The sequence below is a fragment of the Arachis ipaensis genome, chromosome B10 (assembly GCF_059453495.1).
Source record: "Arachis ipaensis isolate K30076 ecotype BB chromosome B10, ASM5945349v1, whole genome shotgun sequence".
Taxonomy (NCBI): domain Eukaryota; kingdom Viridiplantae; phylum Streptophyta; class Magnoliopsida; order Fabales; family Fabaceae; genus Arachis; species Arachis ipaensis.
In genome coordinates, this window is record NC_142435.1 from 105,129,010 (window position 1) to 105,142,077 (window position 13,068).

Consider the following 13,068-nt stretch of genomic DNA (forward strand, 5'->3'; position numbering starts at 1 on the left):
AATAAAAAAGCCCATTGTAGGCATTGTATAGATATTTCATTGTCTTCCTAGCGGGATCCATATATATATATATAGTATACGAAAGAATGAGTGGCGAGAGAGAAGAGTGACCGAGAGAGAGAAGCGTGAGAACGTAAACATCCTCCAACCTTTCGACTTCGATTTTTTGTGATCCGTAACCTCAATCAAAAATCTAATCTGGTAAAAGTGTTCGTATCATCCTCCTCGACACGTTGACACCGCTTTTGATCGGTAAAAATTGACGGTAACGTAGTTCCTCTACCCTTTGAGTTCGGCCAACAGGAGTTTTAGGAGGCACAGACGATTCTGGACGTTTTCTTCTTCGATAGCTCGGTCAGAAAGCTTCTTCGGAGCTTTGAATATTTTGATTCCGTATGAAGGTATGGTTTTGGTTTCTCATAGTTAACGTTTAATATCACATGAAAACTTAGGCTAGAAGACCTTAAGATAGGAATGAACTGAATGAATAATTGATGGATTGTGTATATGGTATAAAATGTGTGGTTTAGCTGTTGTTAATAATTTGCTGTTGAAGTTGGTTGGTTTTGGAAAAATATTTAATATTAGTATTTGTTTTATTTTGAAATAATTTGTTATTGGAAACGATTTGAATGACTGAGAGGTGTTTGGTTTGGTAGTTGGAACCCTTGAAAGGTGGCAGAAATTCGAGTTTTAGAAGAGATACTGCCAAACTTTCTATAAGCATTGGAGTTTTGATTTGAAGTGTTATTTTAGAAAGGAAAGAGATTATTATGTGGCTTGTGTATTTGAGACTATTTGTTGACCCTCTGTTGCAAGATGTGATCGGGCACTTTAACTTCCCGGATTTCCCCATGGGTATGCATATATACATGGAATATTATTGAGCTTGGAGTTTGACTCCATGGAATACTATGTTATTGATCTTAGAGTTTGACTCCATGGAATACTATATTATTGAGCTTGGGGATGTATGCACAGAGGGACTGTCCGATGGTTAACTACCAGGACATGTCGGGTTGGCTGCATAACCGACAGATGAGACTCATCAGCCATAGGACAGGCATACATCATATGCACTTGTTTGTTTGCTTGAGTGTGCATTGTTTTGGTTTACTTAACTGTTTAATTCTGCTTATCTGCTACTTGTTCTACTTGCTGTAAATGCTTCTCTATCTGTATTTTCATTGCTTGAATTGTATGTGTATGTTTTCTGAGAAACCCCTCTTGGCAGAGGTATGAAGGGGGTTGTTCCACCAGGGTCTCGGAGGATTGGAGGAGTCAGAAAGTGAAGTGTTAAGTTAAAGTTAGATTTTTAGAACTTTAATACCTTAGATAACTTACCTAATTTCTGGTTTAGTTGAATCCTTAAGCTGAAATCTGAGTGTCGAAGTTCTAGGAATGCCTCTGACTCTCCCGGGACCCTTTATATTAACTATGCGGGCACCTTTACTATGCTGAGAACCTCCGGTTCTCATTCCATATATATTTTATTATTTTTCAGATGCAGGTCGAGAGACACCTCGTTGAGCGTCTGGAGACCCTCCTTACAAGCGAAGAACTACCTTTTGGACTGTCATATTTTGATTTTGGGCTATGTATATATGTTTATAGAATCTCCGTATGTACATTTTGTTTTGTCCCTCCTAGAGGTTGACTTGGAGATACAGGTGTTTATTTTGTAGTTTGAGTTTTATTTTGGGTTGTATATATATATATATATATACTCTAGTCGGCCTTAGCTTCGCAGGTCGAGTCTGGAGCTTGCTATCTGAGTTTTAGAACTCTGATATGTATATATGTTTCCTTTCTTTTAGCTTTCTTTTGATCTTACCTATCCGTTTTACGAATATTCATGCGAGTGTGACACAATTTTCTGTTTATCATTTTGTTTAGCTTATCCTTCAAGGCTCCTATATATGATTTCATCCAACTATATTTATGTACATATCCTTTTCTTTTAAAGGTCGTAATATCTTGCCACCTCTGCTTTACGACTTAAGCATAAGGCTCTGTGTGGTAGGGAGTTACATACCTTAAAGCGAAAAATAATAAATGTCCCTTGTTTGGATCTTTGATTAGCTTAGGCTAGTAAGAGTGTTTATCATTCAATTGTAGGAAAATTGAGAACATTGGGTGAGATAAAAGTGTACTTTATAGTTTTGTGAAAATCTTGGGAATTGGGTACATACTCATGCATTAAATGTTTAAACCACATGCATTGGTACCTTTGTATATAATTCATCAAAAGAAAAATAAAAAAATAAAAGAAAAATAAAAAATAAAAAAATGTAGAAAAAAGAAAAAGGAACCAATAAAAAATGGACAAAATGCCCCAAAGAAAAGTTCAATAATAATCAATGCATATGTGTTGTGATCAAAAAGAGAATACATGAGTGTGTGTAAAAGTGAAGAATGGGTAGTTAGGTTTGTATTAGAATTGTATAGATTGTTATAGGTTAGATGAGAGCTCAAGTTAATCAAAGATTCAAATTTCAAGCTCACTTGACCATATACAATCCTACCTTGACGCTAGCCTCATTACAACCTTTGAAAAGTCCTCATGATATTTGTATGTGAAGAACGAAACTCTCGTGCGATCTAGAATTTTCACAAATAAATTCGCGTTGTAAGTATAGCTTCTAGACCGACAAGAATTCCTTTCTTACAAAAGTTTGGTTGTCACAAGTAACAAAACCCAATAAATTGATAACCAAAGTATTGAAACCTCGGGTCGTCTTCTAAAGGAATTGCAGGGAGGTATGATTTATTATTGGTTATGTAAAACAGAATATTTTTTGGGTTTTTGAAATAGCAAACAAGTAATTTAAATAACTAGAAAAATAAATTAATAATTAATAAAATCTCTTGGCAAGGTATAAGAAATTGAAGTCCTATCCTAGTTATCCTTATCAGGTGTGATGAGAATTGGATTCTACTCCCACTTTTAATTAACCGTTACTAAATAAAGGAAAGTCAAGTGGACAAATTAATTTGATCCTCATGTCCTAGTCAACTCCTATGGAGAGACTAGATTTATTGGAGTGCAAATTAACCAGCAAAGAATTTCAATTTAAATCAACAGCTGAGTTGATAACTCAAGTGTTATAAATTACTTAACCAAAGCCAAAAGGGGAAAATAAATCTAATTTGAATTAAAGGCATTCATAAATAAAATAAAGCAAAATCAAATCTGAAATACCTTAATTTATATTAAATAAAAAGTTAGATTGAACATAGGAATCCATAAACCAAATTGGCAACATCAAGTAATCAACTAAAGTAATAGAATAAATGGAAGTAGAAGAAAACATAAAGTAAAGTAAAGGAATATTAAACCTGGAATGAAGAAGATGAAATCCTAATCCTAATAGAAATCCTAAATCCTAATCCTAAGAGAGAGGAGAGAGCCTCTCTCTCTAAAACTACATCTAATCCTAAATTTTTTTAATGTGTAAAGTATGATGATTGAATTGATGCATTCCCCAACTTTGTAGCCTCTAATCTGTGTTTTCTGGGCTAAAAATTGGGTCAAAATAGCCCAAAAATCGCCTCCAATGATTTCTGTACAGGTCGCGAAAAAGTGATGCGGAAGCGTCGTCCACGCATTCGCACGGATTGCATTTTTGCCAGGTCACGCGTCCGCGTGACCCACGCGTTTGCGTTGCCTGGCTTAGGGGCAGCTATGGCAAATTATATATCATTGCGAAGCCCCAGACATTAGCTTTTCAACACAACTAGAACTGCATCATTTGGACCTTTGTAGCTCAAGTTATGGTCGATTTAGTACCAGTAGGTCAGGCTGGACAGATTTAGCAGTTCCTTCAGGTTCTTGTATTCCTTCTACTTTTGCATGCTTCCTTTCCATCCTCTGAGTCATTCCTGCCCTGTAATCTCTGAAATCACTTAACACACATATCAAGGCATCAAATGGTAATAAGAGAAGATTAATATTAGCAAATATAAGGCCAAAGAAGCATGTTTTCAATCATAGCACAAAATCAGGAAGGAGAATATAAAACATGCATTTTGTATGAACAAGTGTATGAAAGATTGATAAAATCCACTCAATTGAGCACAAGATAAACCATAAAATAGTAGTTTATCAACCTCCCCACACATAAACATTAGCATGTCCTCATGCTAAGCTCAAGAGAAACTATAAGAGTGAAGAGGAATGGTAAATTGTATGAAATGCAACCTATCTATGTGAATACAACTACATGCAAAATGTTTCTACCTACTTGGTTAAAAGTAAACAAATCTTTCAAGAATAAATATGAACTAGATTTCACTAATTCAAATCACAAAATAAAGTACAAGTGAACTTTCAAAAGAAAATAGCTCGTGAAAGCCGGGAACAAAGAATCGAGCATCGAACCCTCACTGGAAGTGTATGCACTCTAATCGCTCAAGTGTTTAAGGTTCGATTCTCTCAATTCTCTACTAACCTTGCTTTCTAAGGCTTGCTCTTCATCTAACAATCAACAAAAAATTAATGCACAAATACACAAATCAAGAGGTCTTTTTGAGGGTTGTAATGGGGTTAGGGTCAAGGTAGGATTGTATTTGGTCAAGTGGACTAAAATCTGAATCCTTAATTAACTTAAACTTTTCCCACCTAGCTTTAGACAATCCATGTAATCATAATACCACATCTAACTATCCATTAACCATGTTTTCCACATATTCATGCATCCTAATTTCGAGTACAGTACATATGTATTGCTTTCACCATTTACTTTGGGGCATTTTGTCTCCTTTTTATTATTTGCTCTTTTGTTCTTTTTTTCTCTCTTTTTTTATTTATTTTTCTTTTTTTTTCAATGCATATGATTAAGTTATTGAATGCATGAACATGTCCTAAACATTTTTTTCACATTTTAATAAAGATATATAACACCCAATTCTTTAACCAAACATTTCCAAACTCACTTTTTCCCACACTTAATTCGTGAGCACTCTCACTAGTCTAAACTAACCAAGGATTCAAATTAAGGATATTATTGTTTTCCGCTTAGAGTTAATGATGTGCTAAAGTAAAGAACAAAGGGATAAAATAGGCTCAAATTGGTTTGCAAAGGATAATGAAAGGGTAAGGCCATATGGGTATGTAAGCTCAGTGAAATAAAGGCCTCAATCATATAAGTGCGTGTATACATCAAACCATGGAAATATAGAATTAAGCAAGATAAAGATCACAATTTTAGAGAGATCAAGACACTAAAAATAAAATATTGGTTGATAAAATGCAACCAATCCAAATAGGCTCAAAATCTCACTGGTTTTGTGTTCGAGCTCTAAACCATGTTCCAGTATAATATTTCTTCAAACAAGTTTAACAAAAAATTTTAATTCAAATTAGTGAAATATTATAAAATAATTTCTTGGAAAATAAAATATTTCTTTAACCAAGTGGTGGTAAAATATGCACAAAATCAAACAAACATGTGAATGCAACAACTAACTACAAAGAAAATTTAAACATTGGTGTTGGGATAGGAAGGTACTAACCCACGAAGATCGGTATCGACCTCCCCACACTTAAAGATTGCACCGTCTTCGGGGCATGCTAAGATGTACAAGTGGACGGGTGGTTCCGCAGCTAGTGCTCTTTTTGTTCCTCTCCTTACTGGTGGTTTGAGAGTAGCTTTCTCTTTACCTTTCTTGGTGGCCATCCTAAAAAGGGAAAAAGAAAGTAACATGTAAAGCTAAGGGTTCGAGCAAAGGAGCGAACATTATGGGTGGTAATCAATGCACTGTAAGGAAGATGTCGTTAACACATGGTCTAGACTGCATGTGAAAAGTTCATCAAAGGTAATATAGCAAGTGCATGTGATGGCAATTAAATGCAAGATGTTTATTGGCATGCTGGCAAAGGCATGAGTAGCATAGATCAAGCATTCAATGTCCAAGTTAGATTACCAAGTATTTCAAACTAATAATCTGTTTGTATTGATAATTAAATTAAATAAATAAAATATAAAATAGGTTTTGTGAAAAATAGGCATTAACGTAGTAGAATTGAGTAATTTAAAATAATGCACAATACCATATGGGCTTTTTCACAAATACTTAGCATGCATGGTAAATATGTTGTGGAAAATATAAGATAGAACATGCAAGCAACCCTTTAAGGAAGTAATATTAATTGTCAAACAAAATATAAATCCATAAGCAGAATATAGAAATAAATAATGACCCAAAAAAATTTTCAACACCAATTAAAGGAATAAAAAGAAGGAAAAAAGATGATATGCATAATGAAAGTAATAAGAAAACATGAACAAAAGAAAAGGAATAATAATGAAGAAGTAAAGAGGGAAGAAAAAAAGAACCTTGATAATGGATGTAAAAAGAAAAGAAAAAGGGAAAAGTAAGAAGTGAGAAAGAGTAGATAAGGAAGAAGAGAGAAGAAAGAAATAATAATAAGGGAAAAAAATAAGGATTTGGAGAAGAAAAGATAAGATATTTTGGTTGATGGGGATAATCTGTGCGCTGCATGCGACGCGAATGCATGGGTTGCGCGGTCGCGTGGCATGTGAATGTGTCAAGTGACGCGGACGCGTGGAGCACGGAGTCGCGTGACTTGAATTGTGCGAATGGCGCGAGAGCAGCCGCGCGTTCGCGCGACTCTCTGTCTCAAACTCATTTTGCCAAAATTTAGGGTGACGCGATCGCGTGGGGCACGCGGTCGCGTGGTAAAGCTGGTGCATCTAGCACCATTCCAGCCCAGCTCCATCATAACTCTCTGCCATATATCCATTTACGTCGAATATGCAGGGCCACGCGTTCGCGTGGATGACGTGGACGCGTAGGGAGGCTATTTCGCAAACAACGCGAACGCGTCCGCGACGCGGTCACGTGATCATAGTTGTGCCTAAGGCACGCCTCCAGCCACGCTTTTCACGTGACTTTCTGTCCAATTCTCTTTTCTTCAAAATGCACTGGTGATGCGGACGCGTCAGCGTCGCTGCCGCGTTGCGTGCGTGCTTTTTTTTATGCAGTATGCAGTATGCAGGATGTTGATGTTATGAATAATTCCAGGTTCAATAAAATAGAATAAAATAAAACTTAAAAACAAACGAAACAAAATAAAATTAAAACTGAAAGAAAAGAACGATCATACCAATGTGGGTTGTCTCCCACCTAGCACTTTTAGTTAAAGTCCTTAAGTTGGACATTTGGTGAGCTCCTTGTCATGGCGGCTTGTGCTTAAACTCATCCTGAAACTTCCACCAATGCTTGGACTTCCAATAAGCTCTATCAATACCAAGTAAATTTCTCGAGCTTTGATGGAGTTTGTCACAAGTTTTGAGCTCCCAAATTTGATCCTCAGATATGCCTGGATCCCAAATCTTGTTTCTGCACCCGTCTTCAAGTTGATCATCATGGTTCCATCTGGGTGGCAAGTACTCTGAATTCTCTACAGAGTACCAAACTCTTCTTTTAGATCTAACCAAATTATCACCAGTTGAGTCCTTATATTTTTCTCTTGAAGTATCAACCTTGATAAGCCTTGATTTGCAAATCCAACCACTAAATATTCTTATCTTATGCTTAATGCCACAAAGGTTCCTAAGTTGGCCGTCCATTTCAAGAATACCGTACTCAAGTGGGATAGGAAGATGAACAGAGATAAATTTTACCCACTCAAGTGAAGGAGTAGACGACAACCTAGGTGGAGAAGTCTCCAACGTTCTTGACAAAGCGTACTCAACTCCCGTCCATCCTTTTCGAAGGGCTTCTACTTCCACATCATTTGCTAACTCAATCAGAGAAGAGTCTTCATACTCAAGGAGTTCGTTTGCGGATGTAGATTTATCACAAGGAGGACTTGATGCATGATTCTCATCACTAAGGGAACTTACTTCTTGATCTATCCCATCCAAGTCTTCGTAAGGAATATGCCATGGAGGTTGTGCACTGGCCTTCTTGACATCAATTTCAATCTTATTGGAGGGATACTCTACAATTCTAGATTCCCATGGAGGTTCAGCATCTCTTAAATCTTCAACCACTTCTTCCTCTACAATTATTATGGCTTCCTCCACTTGTTCCAATACAAAGCCATGTTTCTCATTGTCCACCGGAGTTTCTAGTGTCTCTTTCATGCTACACTCTTCTTTTGATTCTCCACATGTAGCCATGGGAGTACTTTGAGTGCTCAGATGTTGGGAAGCTAATCGATTTATTACCTCAGTAAAGGCAGTCGTGAATTCTAGTACTTCCCATTTCATCTCTATTTGCCTTTGAAGAAGAACACCAATAGTATCATGCATTGAAGGTTGGGGTGGACGTGAAGGCTCATTATTTGGGAGAAAAGGTTCATGATAAGAGGGTGGTTCATCATAAGAATGTGGTGGTTCATCACTCTCCATCTTTTCCACTTGTTGCACAGCACACTTCAATTCCTTGCTCTCAAATTGAGATTCCTTAGCCATGAAAGCTTCGGGTGCTGTTTGGTTTATCGCTTAGTCCAATTGACGCAGGGTTGCTTGAAATTGATCCATTGTTTCCTTGAGATGATCCCTTGACTCTTGTTCTGCTCGGATATCATAAGTAGGATCATAAGGCTCTTGGATTGATGGATATGGATGTGGTGTATATGAAGGTGGTGGTTCTCGGGAGTAATTAGGTTGGAATTAGGGTGGATATGGGGTAGGGTTATATAGAGGTGAATGGTGGTAGTTGGCTTGTGAGTGTGGTGGTTCATAGTTGTGTTGAGAAGGTGGTTCATAGGTGTATGATGGGCTTGTCGGTAATTACAAGAGGGTCCATCATAACTATTGTTCTGACATGCATTGTTGAATGGTCGTCGTCCATGGTAGTTTGGAAGGTGTTGTTGCCTAAAGGGTTGATCAGATCCTCGTGGCTCCGTCCATCTTTGATTGTTTTGACCTTGATGCATGTTCCTGTTATAGCTTCCATTCCTTTCAATATTATTAGAACCAAACTCAAAGCGATAGGGGAGAGAATTCATAGTAAATAGTAAAAAAAATTAAAAACTAAAATAAAAAGAAATAAACAAGCAAAAGAAAATATTTACAATAACCAATAATAAGGCACACAGTTGCAACTCCCCGGCAACGGCGCCATTTTTTTATGATCGGAAGATTGATGGTTTAGAATTTACAATAAATTCTCGTTGCAAGTATAGTTTCTGAACCAAGCAATCAACCTTTCATACAAAAGTTTGGTTGTCACAAGTAACAAAATCCAATAAATTGATAACCGAAGTATTGAAACCTCGGGTCGTCTTCTCAAGGAATTGCAAGGAGGTATGATTTATTATTGGTTATATAAAACAGAATATTTTTTGGGTTTTTGAAATAAGAAACAAGTAATTTAAATAACTAGAAAAATAAATTAATAATTAATAAAATCTCTTGGCAAGGTATAGGAAATTGAAGTCCTATCCTAGTTATCCTTATCAGGTGTGATGAGAATTGAATTCTGCTCCCACTTTTAATTAACCCTTACTAAATAAAAGAAAGTCAAGTGAAAAAATTAATTTGATCCTCATGTCCTAGTCAACTCCTATGGAGAGACTAGAGTTATTGGAGTGCAAATTAACCAGCAAAGAATTATAATTTCAATCAACAGCTGAGTTGATAACTCAAGTGTTATAAATTACTTAACCAAAGCAAAAAGGGAAAAATAAATATAATTTGAATTAAAAGCATTCATAAATAAAATAAAGCAAAATTAAATCTGAAACACCTCAATTTATATTAAATAAAAAGTTAGATTGAACATAGGAATCCATAAACTAAATTGGCAACATCAAGTAATCAACTAAAGTAATAGAATAAATGGAAGTAGAAGAAAACATAAAGTAAAGTAAAGGAATATTAAACCTGGAATGAAGAAAATGAAATCCTAATCCGAATAGAAATCCTAAATCCTAATCCTAAGAGAGAGGAGAGAGCCTCTCTCTCTAAAACTACATCTAATCCTAAAATTTTTGAATGTGTAAAGTATGATGATTGAATTGATGCATTCCCCCACTCTGTAGCCTCTAATCTGTGTTTTTTGGGCCGAAAATTGGGTCAAAAATAGCCCAGAAATCTCTCCCAGCGATTTCTGGTACGTACAGGTCGCGGAAAAGTGACGCGGAAGCGTCGTCCACGCGTTCGCGCGGATTGCATTTTCGCCAGGTCATGCGTCTGCGTGACCCACGCGTTCGCATCGCCTGTCTTTGGGGCAGATATGGCAAATTATATATCGTTGTGAAGCCCCGAATGTTAGCTTTCCAACGCAACTAGAACCGCGTCATTTGGACCTCTGTAGCTCAAATTATGGTCAATTTAGTACCAGGAGGTCAGGCTGGACAGTTTTAGCAGTTCCTTCAGTTTCTTGTATTCCTTCCACTTTTGCATGCTTCCTTTCCATCCTCTGAGTCATTCCTGTCCTGTAATCTCTGAAATCACTTAACACACATATCAAGGCATCGAATGGTAATAAGAGAAGATTAATATTAGCAAATATAAGGCCAAAGAAGTATGTTTTCAATCATAGCACAAAATCAGGAAGGAGAATGTAAAACATGCATTTTGTATGAACAAGTGTATGAAAGATTGATAAAATCCACTCAATTGAGCACAAGATAAACCATAAAATAGTGGTTTATCAGTATGCATGCATTGAATAATTGTTGATTGTTAGATGAAAAATAAATCTTAGAAAGCATGGTTAGAGGAGAATTGAGTGAATCAACCCTATACACTTGAGCAACTAGAGCGGATACACATCTGGTGAAGGTTCGATTGCTCAATTACATATTTTCACCGGTTATCATCCCTTTTCTTGCAAGTTTTAGAATCTTTTCAATAACTCAATTCAATTGTGGATTTGATTGATATGATTGCTTTAGCCCTTGTATTCATATATGTATTCTTGGGAAATGATTTATTTTGACTAAGTAATTGCATTCATGTAGATAGGTTGCATTTAGATAGAATGCATTTAGATAGTTTATTAGCATTGAATAAATGTTGATACCCTTTGTCTCTCTCTTGGTTTAGAAAGAGGACATGCTTAGTTTAAGTATGGGGAGGTTTGATAAACCTCAATTTTGTGGTTTATCTTGTGTTGAATTTAGGAGATTTTATCAATTTATCTCACATTTATTCAATGAAATAGCATGGTTTCATGAATTTCTCCTAATTGTGCTTAATTGTTAAAAACATGTATTTTGGGCCTTTAAATTGCTAAATTTAATTCACTTTAATTCCATTCGATGCCTTGATATATTTGTTCAGTGATTTCAGGTTCATAAGACAAGGATTAGGTGAAAGAAGTTAAGAGAAAAGCATACAAAGTGAAGAATTCATGAAGAAATGAGCATTTGGAGGACTCATGGCCACATGCATGCGTCACCCACGCGTACGCGTGAGGAGGGAATTTGCAAGGTGACGCGCACGTGTCGACCACGCGCACGCGTGACGTTGGTCACGTGACCTCATTAAAGGCAATATGCTGGGGGCGATTTCTGAGGCTATTTGATGCAGAATTCAAGAGAAAACAAGGGGGAGCAATTAGATTAGCTTAGGATCATGCTTTAGGTAGTTTTCTAGAGAGAGAAACTCCCTCTTCTCTCTAGAATTATGGTAGAATTAGGTTAATTTCTGTTAGATCTAGGGTTTAATTCTTGTTTTCTTTGCAATTTCTTGTCCCTACACCTTTATTTTCTTCGTTTACATTGTTAATTTCTCTTTTGAGCTACTCTTCTATGTTGATGAATTCTTGTTAATTTCTATTTTATTTAATGTAATTTGATGTTTCTTTGTTTATTGTTGCTTGACTGAGTTGTTAGTGTTATTTTCTTGCATTGGGTAGTTATAGAATTTACTATTTCTTGCAATTTACCATGTTTTTATTTTATGCCTTCCAAGTATTTGACGAAATGCTTGATTGAATTTTAGAGTAGTTTTTGAGCATTCTTACCTTGGAAAGAGAAATTGGGCAACCTTGAGTCATTAATACCCAATTTAGATTGGTAATCTAGAGTGATTAGTTAGTCTTGTATCCATTAACATTACCTATGGATTGGGATTAACTAGTCCAATTTGACTTTCTCTCAATGTGAAGATAACATTATACCTTCTTCCGATGTTGGAGATGACGAAATAGGATTAGCTCTTGTTAACTATTGTGTTACGATTAATGACTAGGATAGAAAGCATTGATTCTCAATCCTTGCCATGAATGCCTCTTTTTGGCATTTGTTATCTTTAGTTGTTTGCTTTAATTTCTTTCCATTTAATTTCTAGTCTCTTTATCCGCAAACCCCCTTGAACCTCATAACCAATAACATGCATACCTCACTGCAATTCCTTTGAAAGACGACCCGAGATCTAATACTCTCAGTTATTATTATTAGTTTGCACTCGTGACAAATAAAATTAAACTTTTATTGAGTGTTATTTGTCAGTTTGGAACTATACTTGCAACGAAGTTTTTTTTTCTTACCGAAAAGAAATTCCTAACTGATGATTTTCCTCTTTCAAGTTTAACATGTTTGGCTTGAAATTCTAAATTAGTTGCAATTTTAGCTCTTAATGAATAAATTGGAACAAGACATAGACAACTCTCTTTTTCCTATTTTTAAAATGCTAACTAATATAAGTATAGCTATAGGTAGCTATAAATACGTTTCAAGAGCTAGCAAGTTGACAACTAATTTCTAATATATGTGTTTTAGTTGATATGCATTCTTTGATTTTGAATGGGTACTAGGAAGGTATTTTGGAGGCTCTGATCATTGCTAAAATAAATTATTCAATGTACATGTTGTGTTGGTTCCAACAGTATACAACTAGTAGGAGGATATGAATTAACTTTAGTTTTAATTTGTTGAATGCTTGGTGTATGTGTTTTGATGCAACATTATCGAAGATTATTGATGGTTCAGTTCTGATGCTTAGCTTCTTTCATGCTTTTAAAATTTTACTGTTGTAATATTTTTTATTGATTTATTACTTATTTAAATATTGTTATGTATTTGTGTTATTTAGGTTGAGTTGTTGATTTTGCTATAGATAACTTTGTCTCTATGGAAGTTGA